Source organism: Gymnoscopelus microlampas (genome assembly GCF_963454915.1).
Source record: "Gymnoscopelus microlampas genome assembly, chromosome: 14".
Classification (NCBI taxonomy): domain Eukaryota; kingdom Metazoa; phylum Chordata; class Actinopteri; order Myctophiformes; family Myctophidae; genus Gymnoscopelus; species Gymnoscopelus microlampas.
Genome location: NC_139951.1, coordinates 40,144,475 through 40,162,572, shown reverse-complemented (window position 1 = coordinate 40,162,572; position 18,098 = coordinate 40,144,475). Strand labels below are relative to the sequence as shown.

The 18,098-nt window shown below is 42.2% G+C and overlaps 1 protein-coding gene across 4 annotated transcripts in view; it reads right to left on the bottom strand.

The window, feature by feature from the left end:
* The window catches only part of ptprea (protein tyrosine phosphatase receptor type Ea), a 130,554-nt gene that overhangs the window by 84,271 nt on the left and 28,185 nt on the right, over positions 1-18,098 (bottom strand). For all 4 annotated transcript variants that reach the window (XM_084079259.1, XM_084079260.1, XM_084079261.1 and 1 more), the window contains exon 2: positions 10,507-10,640. The gene's annotated coding sequence lies outside the window, so the exon portion shown is untranslated. The remainder of the gene's footprint in view (positions 1-10,506; positions 10,641-18,098) is intronic.

Sequence of the window (18,098 nt, the reverse complement as noted above, 5' to 3'; positions counted from 1 at the left end):
TGGCTGGTGATGTTACAGACAGACTCTCAGTATCTGGTATCTTCTAAAAGCCTGGTTCAGACCAAAATATTTGCGACGAGACAATACCGTTTTAAGTGGTTGCGGTGTGAATTACCAACAGTCTAATTTGCCTGTAAGTCAACAAAGACATTATTAAACTTAATATTAAGGCTTATAGTGTATATAGTGGTTGACTAGTCTACATTATTAAGGAATCCTCTGATCCCTTTGAAAACATAACCTGCTTTGTTTTATTCTGCTGGTCCTTGCTGGGAAAAGGCTTTGGTAGGAACTGAGAACAGGTCGACCAGAAAGGTTTAGTTCCGTCTGTGTGTTTTCACATCCTCTGTTATGAAGAGAAGGGAAGATGACATTTTGCTACATGCTCTGGTACCAGATTTATGATTGCAAATCCCTTCTTTTGAAGTGTATTCCTCTGCTCTGTGCCATTCTCATCTGCTATAAGGCTGCAGCTCATTTTCATCTTCAGCATACTGTATATGCATGCACGGTTGTGGCATTTTATACATCAGTGATTCTCAACCTTTTCTGCATCAGGGGCCGACTTGAACATCTCGAAAGTGTTCGCGGCCCACCCATCTGATCACTTCTGGGGGATATTCATTTTGGGGGATAGTTCACCCCCAAAATGACTTTTTTTTTCGATTAGTCACCCCATGGACACTTGAATTCATGGATAATGTTTTGTTTTTGTCGCATTCCTAAGCCAATAATTTGATTATTGGCTTAGGAATCAACGGAACTAACATAAATGTCAATTTTTGTGCAACAAGTTTCATCGTTTTGATAATTTCCTGAAAGAGAAAGAAACGAAAGAAGATATGGGGGGGGGATATGACTTAATGTTATATTATCACTAAAACCGTAGTGTTTTGCCGGGTTGAGAATCACTGGTATATAATTGTAAGGGACTTTCCTTGATTTTCTTTTATTTTTTGCTTTTGTGGCCAGACCTTGCTGACTCTGGACATGATGTCATAATGTATCATATCCTGTGATGCTGTGCTATGCAGACAGGACCGTGCACATTTCTCTTGCATGGTCAGTCTACTATTATACCACTTGACATGAGGCCTCAAAATGGAGTAAGCATATAGTGGCCACTACCAACATGTGGGGGAAAGAATGTTTAATTCCTATACAGATAAATAGGAACTTAACCCATTCAATCCGGGAACGCATACTGTGTTCCCGGATTATGTCATTTAGCTATTATTTTATACTATTAAAAAATTGCAGATATACAAACTTGTGAGCTTGTAGATCATCAGCTATTTTCGGATTTGGTGATTTGGTGTACAGGGGAAAAAAGGATCTGACCTAGTGTAGAGCCCTGAGGGACACCGGTCAAAGTATGTAGGGTGTACATGGTTTTAAAGGGCGTGAAACCCTATAGGCTGATTTTGTCGTTGGTTTTCCAGTTCAGGTTGCAGTGTAGATATACAGTGTATGGCAGGTCAGTAAGAAATGCAGCTGCAGCTATTACAATTAATAGATTAGGTTAAGTGGTTAAATCTGGGTGAGCCGCGAACGCTTTTCGAGATTTTCAAGGGGGCCCTGACCCTGATACCAGAAAAGGTTGGGTTTGAGAATTCAAAATATCTGTGTCAGCTGCCCTCATTACTCAGAACTGTTGATCTCTAGGCATTAACACTAAAGGCTTGTGTCAGCATTACTCAGCATCATCAACAACTGGCTCAATCATTTCTTCATTATGGCTGCCTTAGGGTAGAAAATATGACTCTTATCCACACACTATGTTTACAGACATACAAGAAAAAACATAATCTCCTTATACTTTTAGCCTTAAACGTTTGACTGTACACACTGTTTACATTTCTGTATCAGCTTTATTGTCACATCACAGGTTTACAGAGGTAAAGAAGTGGGTGAAAATTGTTTTTGTGCATAGTTCCCATCGTGTTGTTATTTACATAGAAAAAAAAGAAAGGGAAGAAGAAGAAGAAGGGGAGGGGGGCAAGGGGGAAATCAAAGAAAACAAACAAATGATCTACATATTTACACATAGTACCTGAGATAAGATACAGTATAAGGTGCGTGAGCATAGCAGCAGATGTATACTCTGCATGATATACTATGGACGTTAGTTAAAGGGATATTTCACCCCCAAAATGACTTTTTTTCCTATCGATTGGTCACCCCATGGAGTTTTTGTTGCATTCCTAAGCCAATAATTTGATGACCGGCAGCGGTTCCGGTAGGAGACACAAAGAGTCTCCTTTGTATCTCCTACCGGTCCGCTGGTCATCAAATTATTGGTTTAGGAATGCGAGAAAAAAAACAAAAACATATCCATGAACTCAAGTCTCCAAAAACAGTCAGTGCGTTGTACATGGGATTAAGGTGCAAAATGTCCACATAAATCCACATAAGGTAGACTGTCACTGTCTGTCGAATAAAGTATTCAATCAATGAATCAATCCTTAGCTGTGGCAATAATGATCCTAGATCTTGAAAAGACAGAAGACAGATGATCTTATAATAGGAACATGATTGTGTCTGAGAGAGTATACCCGGGGATTATTTTCGGATCATCCATCATGCAGGGATGTGTCTAAAGGTTGGCAGAGCTCCTATTGTTTAACGTATGGGTATTGGATGCACACAAGCCCCACAGCCCTTGTTCACTGTCATTAGGAATGAAGCGTGAGATGATTGGAGGGCTTGCCTGATGTGAGCATAAGCTGCAGGAAATGAGTCTTTCCAGATAAACATGCCCTGGAGTCGTCTAAGCGTACTGAGATAGCAAGAGGCTGGCTGTCATTCGCTCTCATGCAGCAAGTACACATACTGTATGTGAGGAAGCATTCTATTTGCTAGCAGGTTTCAGGTAATCATCATTGCAAACAGTATAGGCTTATACCAGTGTTTTTCAACCATTTTCATATCAAGGTCCATTATTAATCCGGCCTTTGAGCCACGGAACCACCGTTGATGAGATTTAGCCTCTCAGACCCAAAACTTTGAATTTTTTGTTGTCATTGGATACGATTTTGTCCACAATTCCATGCTGTATTGATGTTGGTACCATAGGAGAGACAACAGGCAAACTTTGATCAAAATAACGATTATTTAATCAAGTAATGCAGATGCTTAGCAATAATTTAACTCTTGAGAGCGTAAAAATGAAACCAAATGGACCCGTAAGGGTCCATTTGGTTTCATTTTAGGCTCTCAAGAGTTAAAAATCCATTTGGTTAGCAACTCTCCATCATTTAGCTGGGGACCACCTGGAACCCCCTCAAGGACCACAGGTGGTCCCCGGACCGCTGGTTGAAAACCACTGGCTTATACACTCTGTTTTGTGCTTGGTTCAGTTCTCCCAACTCTCCCAACTCTATTTACCGTAAATATATCTTGCAGGTATAGTGTTGAAAATACAAAGTGGTTGATAACACGTTGTTTTCAGTTCAGTTAATTTATCATTGATGTAGACCAGATAAACCCTACACACAGAATGCCTAGGAGCTCTCCTTGGCCTGTGTTGGATGCAATAAAGAGATACAGTATCTGGTTAATACTTATCCAACGTAGGGAAATGTCGTCGTATGTTTACGTTATCGTAAATTGAATCACGGCGACCGGGATTTTGACCGATCCAATTGTATGTGTTGTGATACCGATAGATAGAAGTATATCAGCAGTACGCACACACATATTTAAACTTGTTTGAGAGAGAGAGAAAGAGAGAGATTGCCATACGTTTCGTTATCGGAAATTTAAAATCACACAGCGACCAGGATTTCTTTCTTACCGTCGCGATTGCAGTATCACTGTAAACGTTAACCAGTGTGAGAACGTCAGCCCGTTTCATCCGACGACGAACCCCAACGGTAATGGGCTAATTGGGAGCCCTTGTGATGTCAGAATCTAAGCCAAATCCTGTCTGATTCTGGGGGGATTGTGTGGGGAATCGTTGGACTCACACTCCGTGGGCTGCCAGGGGCCGTCTCTCTTGTCTAATCCCTCCTGACCCCATGGTTGGAACTGAGTGCTTCCATTGTTACAGCGTAGCGGTACTGTCAGTTCTGACGGAGAACAAAAATCTTCATTGTCTCTGTACTTTTTCCTGGCGGCTGGAACAGCGGTAATCTGCAAACCCTGGAGCGCCCGGGGGGGCCGGGCTGGGGCGACCGGCCCCGGCCTCGGGATTTTCATAATCCAGACATGGTATTAATGACATTCTTTAAGCCGCCACGTTTTTCCTGACCCTTTGAGAGAGCCCTATGGCGTGATCCTCTGGTCTGTTGTTGTTATTGCCTTTAATGTCAATCTGCACTCAGAAAATATGTCAGGGTCATGCCACTAATGCCTGATTTATTCTTGGTTGCGCATTGCGTCGTGCTCCTAAAAATAGCTGATCTACAAGCTCACAACGCATCGCAGCGCGATGCGTTGTGAGCTTGTAGATCAGCTATTTTTTGGGTGGGTGACACCAGCATAAAACTAATAAGTATAAATTGGGTTTAATGATCCAAAATCCTGTTATAGAATCATACTTCTGTGTAGCCCAAACTGCTGCCTTTGTCTACCTGCCAAGGCAACAGTGTTCTTGTCCTGACAAACATGGATTCTCTTTGAATTCAACCAGTAACCGATTAAGGACGGTCGATTAATGCACTGGATCTCAAAGTGGGGTTCAGGGGACCCTCAGGGGTCCTCGAGGAGGGGTTGCAAATGGACAGGTCTGTAACTCTGAGAGGACAAATGCAACCAAATGGACCCGCGTTTGGTTCCATTTGTAAGCTCTCAGAGTTACTGCATTAACGCACTGGCCCAACAACAACGTGCAATTGTAGGTGTTTAGTGTGTTTTGTTATTGCCCTAAATCTACACTCAGAACATATGCCAGGGTCACGCCACTAATGCCTGATTTATTCTTGGCTGCACATCACGTCGTGCTCCTAAAAATAGCAGATCTACAAGCTCACAACGCATCGCAGCGCGACGCATAGTGGGCTTGTAGATCAGCTATTTTTGGATGGGTGACACCAGCATGAAACAATTTGGTTCCATTTGTACGCTCTCAAAGTTACTGCATTAATGCACCATCATGGTCCAAACAAAATGCAATTGTAGGTGTTTAGTGTCAGTGTCTGAGCATTTTTTTGTTTGTTTCCTGGATTTCCGGAGAGAGCATTCTTGAACGCTACATAAGCTCGCTGCTTGAATCACTCCATGAAAAAAATAAAAAGCTGCGTGGGTGACAACACAAGTAATTGCATGCCTGTGCCGCGGCGCAGCGTGCCAGTGTGTTTGTTCATCCTTGCATGACATGCACACTGCAGGCGGACAGCCTGAATGGAAAATAAGCCATCCTCCTCCGCTGCGTATAGCGCACGGAAGGGTCCGTGCTCTCTGCTCGACAGAAAGCGGATGACACAGATAAGTCGAGATGTACCGATACCAATTTTCCCTTTCTGATACCGATTACGATACCCATAACTTGCGTATCAGTCGAGTACCGATCATCCGATACCAGTGTGTAATTTTAACAAATCTAGGTACAGTGGTTCTCAAAGTGGGGTCCAGGGACCATCTGGGTTCCTTGAGGGGGTTCCAAATGGACCCTTATACAGGTCTGCAACTCTGAGATGGTACAAATGGAACCATTTGGTTCCATTTGTGCCATTTCTGGGGGTCCTTGAAATTAAAACGTTTGAGAACCACTGATCTAGGAATACATCAAAATTCCATTAATAGTTAAAGTGCAGCTCCAAGTTAGTAAAATATCAACGACATCAACTGAAGCAATCAAAATATGACTGTAAATGAAATATCACGTGATAAATGACGTGGTATTGGATCGGCATAGATGGCATATACTCGCCGATATACCAAAACCAGCATTTTAGGCTGTCGAGTGAAATCTGCCACATGTCAGTATAAGCTTGGCCCCATATGATCCGTGGGCTCTCTCCCTCCCCACCTCTGCGCCTCCTCCCCCCTCCTCCTCCACCCTGCTGTGTTCTTATCTCCTGTCTTCAGAGAGGCGCGTGGATCTTTTGTTTACCGCGCGCGCCAATGATCCACACCAGTAATCCCTCTGACAGGTAGTATGTGAGTCTCTGACAGCAGCGTGCACACACACGCCCCAAAACTGACACACACACACGCCCCAAAACTGACACAAGCGCGCACGCACGCACGCGCACACACACACACACACACACACACACACACACACACACACACACACACACACACACACACACACACACACACACACACACACACACACACACACACACACACACACACAAGTTGAGCTTGAAATCAGTGGTTCTCAACCTGTGGCCCGGGAACCGCTGGTGGGCCGTGAGGGTATTGCAAGTGGGCCCCCTGAATAACTGGCAAAACACTATAGTTTTAATGATAACATCAGTATAAAACAAATTATGTAAAAAAAATGTAATGGTATTTTTTTTTCCTGATCATTAAAATAAACATGGCCTGAAAATGCACTCAACCCACGCACCCATCTATAACCACTTCACACGGCAGCCCAAAAAACAAGTGGGTCCTGATCCAGAGCAGATTGAGAACCACTGCCTTAAACAATCGTGTGGACAACGAACATATAAGACAGACCCACCAGGAAGACCTATCTGTAGTATAGGCACACACATATTTAGAGAAAGAGAGGTGAATGGTGTTCCAAACCACTAATGGAGACGAACGATGTAATGGAATCAAGTTAACTGCTGTGTTTCACTTCATGATGATGATGAACTGCGAAGTGGCAAATACTGTGAAATGTGATTAAGCGGTTGCTCCGGTTCACTGGGCACATTTGGCTAATGTTAATGATGTTGTGGCATTTTAGATGATGGCGCTTTCAAGATATCTCCATTACAGTTGTGAAACGCGTTAGTCCATCCAATTTCCCAAATTGTAGCTTCGATAAATCATGTTTGATGGATGGAGTTTTGTGACCCCCCCCCCTCACTAACCAATCAGTTAGGTTTAAAATCATGTTGATCTTAGGATCCATATGGGAATGGCATGGTTCCAATGTGGATCTCAGACGGCATGTGGCCCGCCTGTAACGTCGGTCACCTATGATGTATCTATGAGAGCAATCTGAGAGCAACCCATTAGTTAGAAACAGGAACTTGGTTTGGCTCCTCCCCTTTCTTACTCCACTTCCTGTCGGGTGCGTATGTGTTTATTCCTACTAACAACGACATTACATGTTTTGGGCAGTGGTGGTGCTGACAGACTGTACTGTTGGCAGAATCTGTCTTGAGAGATTAATATGAGAGTAGTTTTCAAACTTTTAATTTCAAAGACCCCCATAATTCTCAGAGTTACAGACCACCAAGGATCCTTTTGGAACCCCCTCAAGGAAAGAAATGCACCAAAAAAACATGTGGGTCGTGCTTGGTACAGACATGCGCAGAGCAGAGCAAGTTCTGTCAGGAAACTCAGTGCAGTTGTTGACGGCCGACCATTGGGCAGCCTCAGCTCAATGTTCACGTCCACTCGTCCAATCACACAATCATTTCATTCTCAGACCGCTCTATTTAAACTGAAAGTTTGCACTACTCATGCCTGCTTGCTTTTGCTGCTGCTCATGCTGCTGCTGCTCTCACCACAGCTGTCTTGCTAAAAAAATTGCTGCTCACCCTCCACCACCCCAGCTACCACCTGTCGTTTTGGATCTGCAGTTTATGTACGGTTGGGAGATGCGCTTTATCAGAGTACCTAACAACAGATCCAATTAATTGCCAAACCATAATAAATATATTGCTCATTTTATATTCAATAAAAAATATCCTTATCCTTCATGAGTTGTCCTTTATCCATAATGATTTAATGATGAGTAACGGTCTCCTGGCTCAGCAGGTTTTATGAATAGAAAAATCAATAGTGTCACCAATGTCACTGCATTAAGCAGACTCTGGACGGCTGACATTATTATGCTGAGTCGCCACGTCCTGTTTCAGATGAAGCACCATGGCAGGACATACGTATGTACTGTATGTAATGTATTAGCTGAACCGGAATCAAGGCATTGCTCTGGGGTCAGTGGGTTCTCACAGTGGGGGCTGGGGTCCCCCAGGGGTCCTTGGGGGGGGGGTCACCAGCGAAATGAGTTAATAAAGCATCAAAATCATTTAACCCCTTCGACTCTATGTACATCGGTCATATCGTGTCGCAATGCGACGCGTTGGGAGCTTGTAGATCGGCTGCAAATTCCCTTTCTTCAATGTTGCTCAGAGTGAACTTAACACGGCAAAGTTCATGTTCCACCCATATACAACAAAACCCAGGGGGGTGTAGAGGGATAAACAGCTTTTTCCATCATCAACGGCTTGTTTCTAGTAACATCCAAATGTTGGGCTCTGTCCGTTGGTCTGCCGCCATGCAGCCAGCCAGACAGCCAGCGCTGCTAATCTGATCCATTTGACCTACAGAAAGCAGTGAAAAGGCCCTCGGAAAGGGGTTTTGGGTTACATGTCAGAGGATCATACAGCGTGCTATTTACTGTATGTTTACATGACCGTTTCCTGGAACGAGGGGAAGGGGGGGAGGGGAGGTTATGATGATTAGATTACAGTATTTACTCACATGCATGCCTTGATCACAGATCACTGGAGTGATACCTTTACAGAGGCGGATGCGGAGCGCTTGATCCACTTCAACTCGTCTCCATGAAGTACTCAGATGTTTTTCTCCGAATAAGTAAACTTGGCAATTCCACAATGTAGAAATACTCACGTTTTTTTTTTAACGCATTAAGACCTGAAGCCAAATTCTAGAAATGTCTTCTAAATCCCAACAGTATTCTGAAAAACGTATGTTTCTATATCAGTGGTGCTCAAACTTTTTCATGTCAAGGACCCCCAAAAAGATGTGTATTTGGCCGCCGACGCCCATCGCGAAATAGTTTGTTCCAGGGACCCCCAGAAGCAGATTTGAGATAAAAAATGTTTGCTTTAAAATAATAAATATTTAAAGATTTGCACACATTTTCACGATTTTTGAATAGCCAAAGTGTAAAATAATGCCTTTTTTAGCTCAAATCAAAAATTGACAACATATGCAGGACAACAGATGCAGATCCAGGTCTTAATGGGTTAAAGGCCTATATTCAACATTTTAAAAGTAAAAGCACAAAGGAGGAGAGGGAGAGAGAGAGAACAGGTTGCCAGAGGAGGAAGCGGAGGGAGAGAGGAAGAGCAAGAATGCCCGGTCACTGAGAAAACATCGTAGTCCCGAAATGTTACGTTTGGTTACAGAAGACTGTACAGTACACTGTGAATCAGCCATATCCTGTTGATTTAAGTTTACGGGGCACGTCTTCCTATGAGATCCCACTTCCTGAGTCTTTGAAATGGCCTCTTCACTGTATGTGCTCTTTCACCAAGAAGGCTTCACTGACTACACTGCAAACATCAATGTTAACTCAACCACTTGACCCTATGGCAAGATCAGTGGGTTCAACTCAACTTGTTGGCCCCTAAATAATTAGCAAAGCAAAGCAAGTGTTAGTCAACAGTATTGTCAAACGTAATCTAACACTTTATTGATTGTATTAGCTGTGGCTGTGTTATAGTACATCACGGTGTACTATAAGGTCTTCCTTATGCAGCCTGCCATGTTTTTTATCATGCTGTAGTTTAACCTGAACGAGAAAAACAACCTCAGAAATCATTCCATGTAGTGGAATTGGCAACGACACAAAAGAGAATGAATCGATATACAGAATCCCTCTATACTTAGTAAAACCTGACCTGAGTTTGCACTGTTCTTGGAGCGCTCTTTTCTTCCCTCTACACCAAATCCCTTTGCCAAAAAATAGCCAACACACCGCTCAACACAATAGCACAAAGAATACAACAGAATATGGATGCTGAGGTTCAAGTGGTTACATTTATAGCACCCTTTCAAGAGACCCAAGGCCACAATAAAAGGAAAAGCAGTGGTGGAGTTAAGTAAAAACATCAATACTGAAATATAGAAATACTCTGTTTCAAGTAGAAAAATCCAGAATTCAAAATGTACTTGAGTAAAAGTACAAAAGTATTTGTATCAAAATGTACTTAAAGTACCAAAAGTAAAAGTACTCATTATGCAGAATGTCCCATTTCGAGTTTTCAAATGTATATAAAACTACAAGCTCTCAATGCGTCGCGATGCGACGCATTGAGAGCTTGTAGATCTGCTATTTTCAAATGGCCGGAATGTATGTTTTGTAATAATATAATCCAAATCTATAAAGTCACTAAAGTTTTCAAATACTCCAGTAAAGTCAAAAATACCTCAACATTGTACTTAAGTAAAGTACTTGAGTAAATGTACTTAGTTACCACTGCATTTATATAGCGCTTTTCCAGAGACCCAAGAGCACAATACAAGGAACAGTAACAAACAAACAAGCAAGCAGACTAGACAAACAAAACACAACTAGCAGCCAAAAATCTTTGGTGAACAGATGCTTTTCCAGGGCTGACTTACAATTATGTGTCCACTGGTGGTGTTGAGGCGTTGTGAATCTCTGTGGTGGGGGACAGAGGGTTCCAGAGGGTGGGGGCTGCCTGCCTGTTGCACTGAGAGCTCTGTCACAGTGTCAAAAGTTCACAAGCTGGTGTCTGTGGGTGGAGAGAGAGAGAGGAGACCCGTGTCTGAGTTCATAACATTTTGATGACCACATCAGTTATTAAGGCACCACATAAAGGACATTATAATCCATACAGAACTGTCTGTCTGTTTGTCTGTCATCCAGATATGTGTAAAGACAGTACTAGGCTATCATTCATTAGTGCAGACAGGAACGACCCAGTCCTATCTTTGAAGCTTCTAACAAAAGGAGTGACAAATGCAAGGCGTTGTTGTGTTGAGAGAGAGAGAGGGGGAGAGAGAGAGAGAGAGAGAGAGAGAGAGAGACAGAGAGCAGAGCAGCCAGCGTGACCAACGAAAACAAATGACATCACACAAAGACAATCTGCCAATCAGCTGACTGACATGACTCAGAGAGGAAGGCTTCTCTTCTCTCCATCGGCACAGAGAGAGCCACTCCGTCACCAGCACACGCACACACACACACACACACACACACACACACACACACACACACACACACACACACACACACACACACACACACAAGCAATTCGCTGTTGTCGGGCTGAAACCTCGTATCTCCATATTTAAACTTTTCATGTTTTTTTTGTGTTGCACACAAGTAGTGAAAAAAACAGATCTACTGTACAGACTCTCATCACTGGCACTGACACCATTTTAGTTGCTGCCGGGCAGAAACCTTGTATCTCCATATATCAACTTTTTAAGTTTTTTCGTAAATTAATGCGCCTACTTCATCATACAAGAGTGTCGCACTAAAAGTTGTGAAAATAGCGGATCTACGAGCTCACAGCGCGTTGCATTGTGAGCTCGTAGATCGGCGATTTTCACAATTCTAAAAAATGATTTTAGAATAATAAAAGTTTTTTGGACATGCAAGGTTTCCACCCAATAGCGACAAATTCACACCACGGCTCCAGATATACCCACAGCTTCCTCACGCATAAGGTTTTAATAAACTATTTTTACGGCATATCGCTCCCTCTCTCTCACAATCTCACGTTCCACCTGATACATTACAGACCCTCTGGCACCAAACAAGTAAATAAATGAAGTGTCTTGTTTTTCGTCACATAAAACTTTATCTCCAATAAAAGAAACAGCTTTGTGAGCTGCCACCCCCAGCCTGATTCAATTTCAGAGCAATTAAAGGGAATCCATTTACAAGAAGGAGAAAAAATAATTAAAAGCAATTACTCTGGCTGGTATGGCCACCTATGATGAATGTAAATGTGATGAAGTGTTGGTGATAGGATAAATGACGTATAACGTTGCTTTCGGGCAGAAAACGTTCCTTTTTTATTATTATTATGAAAACATATTAATCTTTTATATCAAAATTGGCTAATGGGATGGGGGGGCGGGCCTGCAGGCGGACCACATCATCACGCTCATGTCACTATGACTCAGCCATAACCATATAAGGAGTTCCCAATGCAGCTAAAAATCAGTCATCTCCATATATGGAGCTCTAGAACGATCACTACCATATATGGAGTTTGGGTTGATATTCGTGACCAAATATGGCACCGGCCGGCCGGAGGACCATGACAAAAGAAGGGCGACATAGATGTGAGGGCCACATAGCGGCCCGAACCACATAGTGAAAGTAGTACTATTTTTACTACTTTTGCGTGACACTGTAGTATGCTCAAGTATAGCATTCATTTTCGAGGAAAAACATAAACCGTTAAAACACAATACGAGGTTTTGGCCCGACAGCTACGCTATATAATCTATAACAGACAGCAGTGCTCAGGGTGCTCGCATTGACTACTGTTTCACAGCCTATAAAAGCCTCATGGCCTCAATGAGTTGAACTCACTGTTTACCATCAGGGTAGTGCATAATGCATTGTTAAATCTGTGGATAGGATTTAGATATAAACACAGAGCACAGGTCTCCGCCAAAATTTGTTGGAGTTATATAAAACAAATTTTGTGCAAAAATCTGCCTCCTGGTGGCGCTATAATATTGCAATGTTAAAAGGGTGGCATTTGCCCTACTTCATCGTATGCCCTACTTCTGTCATACTGTACATAAGTAGTGAAAATAGCAGATTTGTAAGCTCACAACGCATCGAATCGCGATGCGTTGTGAGCTTGTAGATCGGCTATTTTCACTACTTTAAAATGTTTTTAGAAATAATAATAAAAAATAATGGTTTTGGACATACAGTACATATACAGTATATAAGGCTAAAATGGTTAAATATGAGGAAACAGGGATGCCAATTAAATCTTTTTTTTTCTATTTGCAAATACATCATGAATCAATAATGAGATCCATAATGAGGTGCATATATAACTGTTGAAATGCTGTCAACCCATTTACTGCCTTTGTTTACATTGTGATGTGTTGAAATTAAAACATTTATTTGTTCCACCACCCATGCAGACATTTATTACAGTTTTCTAAATCCAAGGACTTGACAGCACGAGGCAGGTCTAACATGAGGTTGGCTTGATTACAGGCTGCAAATGGGTTGTTGCTTCACAGTAAATTGAAACAGACATCAATTTGAAAACGGTAGTTTTTCATCTGCATATCAAACTGAATGTATTACCATCACAAACTTGACATGTCTTTTCGTAATACATTTTCTTGTCAGTTTGTGATTTTATTCAGACAGGAGTTTACTGTAAATACACAGGAAACCGGAGAGGGGAGTCATGTCACCGGGAGTCGGATTCAAACCCTAGGTCCTCACAGCTCACAACAAGCATGTGGTCGGTTCACTAACCCAGTGGTTCTCAAACATTTTCGTGTCGAGGACCCCCAAAATTGACATGCATTTGGCCACGGACCTAGCCTGGTAAACCCTCCCTCCGGAAATCTAATTTGTCATTTATTTCAGGAGTGAGTCTGGCATGATCGCCCATTCATTCACTTTGGCTGTGGGCTGGAGTTGGGCGGGAGTAATACCGTTGACTGACAACCCCTTGAGCCAATCAGCTGTGTTCCCCTTCAGCCAGTGCATTTTTACCACCTCCAGACTAATGTGACGCAACGGGACTTTTGAGACGGCCATGCCCAAAATAGGTTGCCTTATTCGGATACATGCGTGTCACTGCCCGCCCCGGCCGGTTCTCTGAATTTTTATTTTTAAATAGGCTCTGTCATGATTAATTGACCACATAATATGAAGTTAAACAACTAAATTCTATCCAAACGATATCTTAAAAGTAAATTCCGTGCCTCAAAAAAGAAGTTTGAGAGCGTTTTAAAACCGAAAGTAAGAAGTAAAGACAACGCACAAAAAACAATGGCTGACGTTTTTTTTTGCCAGGGACCCCCGCACAAGATTTTATGTTGTTAAAGTGTTTAAAAAATATTCCACACTTCTTTCAAGAAAAAAAAAGCAGCAGATCTAAAACCTCACAACACGCCGCATTGCGACCAGTTGTGAGCTTGTAGATCAACTTTTTTCAAGTAGCCTATGTACTGTATGGTTAAACTCATATTGATACTAAATATTAAGTCATTTTGCTGGGGACCCCCTGGAACCCCTTCAAGGACCCCTGGGAGTCTCCGGACCCCACTTTGAGTAACGCTGCAGTTGAGTCACCAGGCAAAAATCTTAAATGGTTGTTTTCTCCTCTCTCCTCTCTGTGAGCTATATACTGTGTGTTAAAGAACGATGACAGAAAATCATTTCAGGCCTTGTAGCGAAGCTTCCAAAAGGTCAAAAGCTGAGCCCATGCTCCCCTGATCAGCCTCCTCAGCTACTAGCCCCCCAGAATAACAATGACAAGGGCCTGTTTCACAATCCATATCTATGTGTCAGAAGGGCAAGAGGGATAAGCTATTATTACTGTTGTAAGAGAGATCCCCATGAACTTTAGTCATACTAATAGAAAGGCACTCGCTTGCTTAGTAGAGCACGACCCGATGACAGGTTGTTGGGTCTACAGTAGATGCCGTTACCGATTTTGGAGACCTAATGGTTCTCAAACCTTTCATGTCAAGGACCACCCAAAATTATATGTATTACAGTATTTGGCTTGCGGACCCCTATCTCGAAACATTTTGTTCCAGGGACCCCCAGAAGCAAAGATTTGAGCAACAAATGTCTTTAAAATCTATATATTATATTCAAAGATTTGCACAAGTTTTCACGATTTCAAAAATAGCAAATCTACAAGCTCATAGCGCAGCACTCAGTGCTGCGCTATGAGTTTGTATATCTGCTATTTTTGAATAGCCAAACTATAAAATATGGTTTAAGTGTTTAAAATGATTGTGACGCTATATTAACACATTTTGGTATCCCTCCAAGGACCCCTGGGGGTCCCCGGACCCCACTTTGAGAGCCAAGATCTTAGACCTAGTGGTACTCAAATGTTTTAATTTCAAGGACCACCACAACTCGGGGAGTGTACAAATGGAACCAAAATGGACCCGTAAGTGTCCATTTGGTTCCATTTGTACACTCTCAGAGTTCAAGACCTATCAAGAATCCATTTGGATCCCTCTCAAGATACCCTGAGGGTCCCTGGACCCCACTTTGAGAACCAATGCCCTAAGACCACCGATTACAGATGTTTTGACCAATGTCTTTTCAAAAAGGGCAACATATTCTAATCAATTTGAAAAACTTTGATTTGATTAAAGTTTCTATTTCAGAACATTTAACTTAACTTAACTTAATTTAACTAACAAGTAAATAAATACATTTTGTTTTAATATAACTTATTAAAAACAAAAGTCGATCTATAATCTATAATAACGCGTCACAACACGTGTTGTGAGCTTGTAGATCGGACGGCTATTTTTTAACATTTTTGAAAACTTTGTTCACCTAATAGGAACACCGGGTTGAAAGTGGTTAAAAATTGGGACCGATCAAAAAAAGCCAAATAATGTAATACTGTAATGTAATATAATAACAATAATTTATCAGCCAGGTCTTTGATATTGATCTGGTTCTATTTCTTAGTGCTGACTTTTCGCCCTGCTAATAATAACAGAACACATTTACATCTGATAACACTTAACGTTTAACGTTTTTACATGGCGCGTTTCTGTTTATTCGAACAGAAATCTGCGAGGAGAGGGGAAACAGCTTTGATGCATGGTGTCTAGACGTGAATTGAGACATTCTGAGGAGTATTCCACATGAATCCCATTAAGATAACACACGCACGCCAGCTGTTTCGCCGCAACGCGCACACACACACACACACACGTCTCTGCTCTCTGAGCTCATTCTTTTCGCTGATGTCTCACAAAAAAAAAATGCTAACATCAGCTTTTTTTATTGTGACAGATCGATTTGGAATGAGAATGGATGGTTCTGCATAGTGTCACCTAAAGGGAGGTATTCTCTAATGACTTCCAAAGAAAGGGTCTGATAAGGTTACTTTAATGTTCCACAAGCCAGGGGATATGATATGTCAATGAAAATGTATTGTATTTACACATGCTTCTTAATAAGGCTCCTCACAAAGAGGCAAATCAATACAGCCTATAACTGTACATAGTACATAGCTATATGTTGGCCAAAACATTACAGTTATACCAAAACCTGGACAGTATCATTTATTTTGCCTGGAGGAGCAATTCAGCCCTTATCTCTGAACCTTCTCAGTAAACAGACAACATGCAATTTAAATTAAATTCAAAGGCAGGGCTTTATTGGCATGAGAAAACATGCACACAAAAATCTATATGGATTTACAATTATGTGAAATATATTTGAGTGTCAGTGTGCACATGAAATTTGGCAGAGATCGGTCCAGTGGTTTTCGAGATTAGCCACGGGAAAGGCACATAATTAAATACACAGACACACACGCCAAACAAAAATTAATAAGGAAAAACAACAGCTCATAAGTTCTATCCAACTGGAACTGCCAATGCATACTTGATTATCAACTAATTAACCCATTAAGACCGGGAATGCATCTTTGTGTAATTCTTTAGATTTCTTTGGCTATTCAAAAATATCAGATATACAAGCTCATAGCGCGGCACTAATCGTGAAAATTTGTGCAAATCTTTGAATATCTATATTTTTAAAGGGATTTTTTTTTACTCAAATCTTTTCTTCTGGGGGGGTCCCCGAACAAAATATTTTGAGATGGGGGTCTGCGGCCAAATACATATCATTTTGGGGGTCCTTGACATGAAAAAGTTTGAGAACCACTGATATAGCAACATAAAAAAAAACTGTTAGGATTTAGAAGACATTTTGTAGAATCGGCCTCAGGTCTTAATGGGTTAAGAAAGTGAAAAAGAAACACAAACAAATCCGTACAGGACCCGACATTTGATTGAGCAACGCACCACAGACAGACAGACAGACAGACAGACAGACAGATCATGTCAAACCAAAACATCTCGTCGACCCCCCCTCCACCCTCCCCTTCCCCCCCGGTGCCACTGACGCCCCGGCAGAGCGATGTGAGAGCGTCCTAATTGGACACAGCATGCAAATGAATGAGGCGTTAAAAATTCCTCTTCATGGTGCAGCAGCAGTGTTATTTTGGCACAGACACCCACAGTACTTCATAGTGCTGGTGGAGGAGGGCTAGGGCTCCATTTGTAAAGGAAAACGGGGGAGAGGAGGAGGGGGGTCATATAATTATTCACCATTTAAGCCCTATATCGTTGCTGTCGGGCAGAAACCTCTTATCTCCTTATTCTTTGTTTTTTCTTTCATAAATGTATGCCCTGCTTGATCATACCACAGCGTCACACAAAAGCGTCCAAAGTAGCAGATCCACAAGCTGAAAACACGGTGCGAAGCAACGCGTTTTGAGCTTGTGGATCTGCTCATAGATGGATCGAATATATTTTTTACTATTTTTTAATTGACAAATTTGCCAAAAGTAGGACTCCAGGGTTAATGTGGTTACCATACTTTTTTTAAAATTAAATTGTTAAATTAGTGGCGCGCGGGTGGCGCAGTGGTAAAGTGCTTGGCCGCCACCGTGGAAGCTGGAGGTTCGAATCCACCACGGTGCATCCGTCTGTGTCCAGCAGCGTCTATATATACAAGCACAATTGGCCCGTGTAAGGGACAGAGAAGCCGGTCCAGTCACTACGTGCCGCACTGCGAGCTTGTACATCTGCTATTTCTTCACATTTTTTTTTTAAATCTTGAAGGTGTGAGAACTACTGATTTAGAAGGCATTTGTAGAATGGTCCTCAGGGTCTTAATGGGTTAATTGGGCCTGACATGAAGCAAGGGATAAAAACAGATCCTCACCGGGCGATGAAATGACCAGAGGCAGAGAGAGGGGGGGTATCAAAAGCAGAAGCGTGGATCTATCCCCCACCCCCTCCAGCAAATCCAACCATGCACAATCTCCTCCACTTTGAATTGCAATGAAGAACAAATCCCTCCCCCACCCCACCACCACCACCCCTCCTCCTCTCCATCTCTCCATCCCTCACCGATTCCTCCCTTCTTCTTTCTTCTTCCTCCACCTCCATCTCACCCCACAACCCCCCTCCTTCTC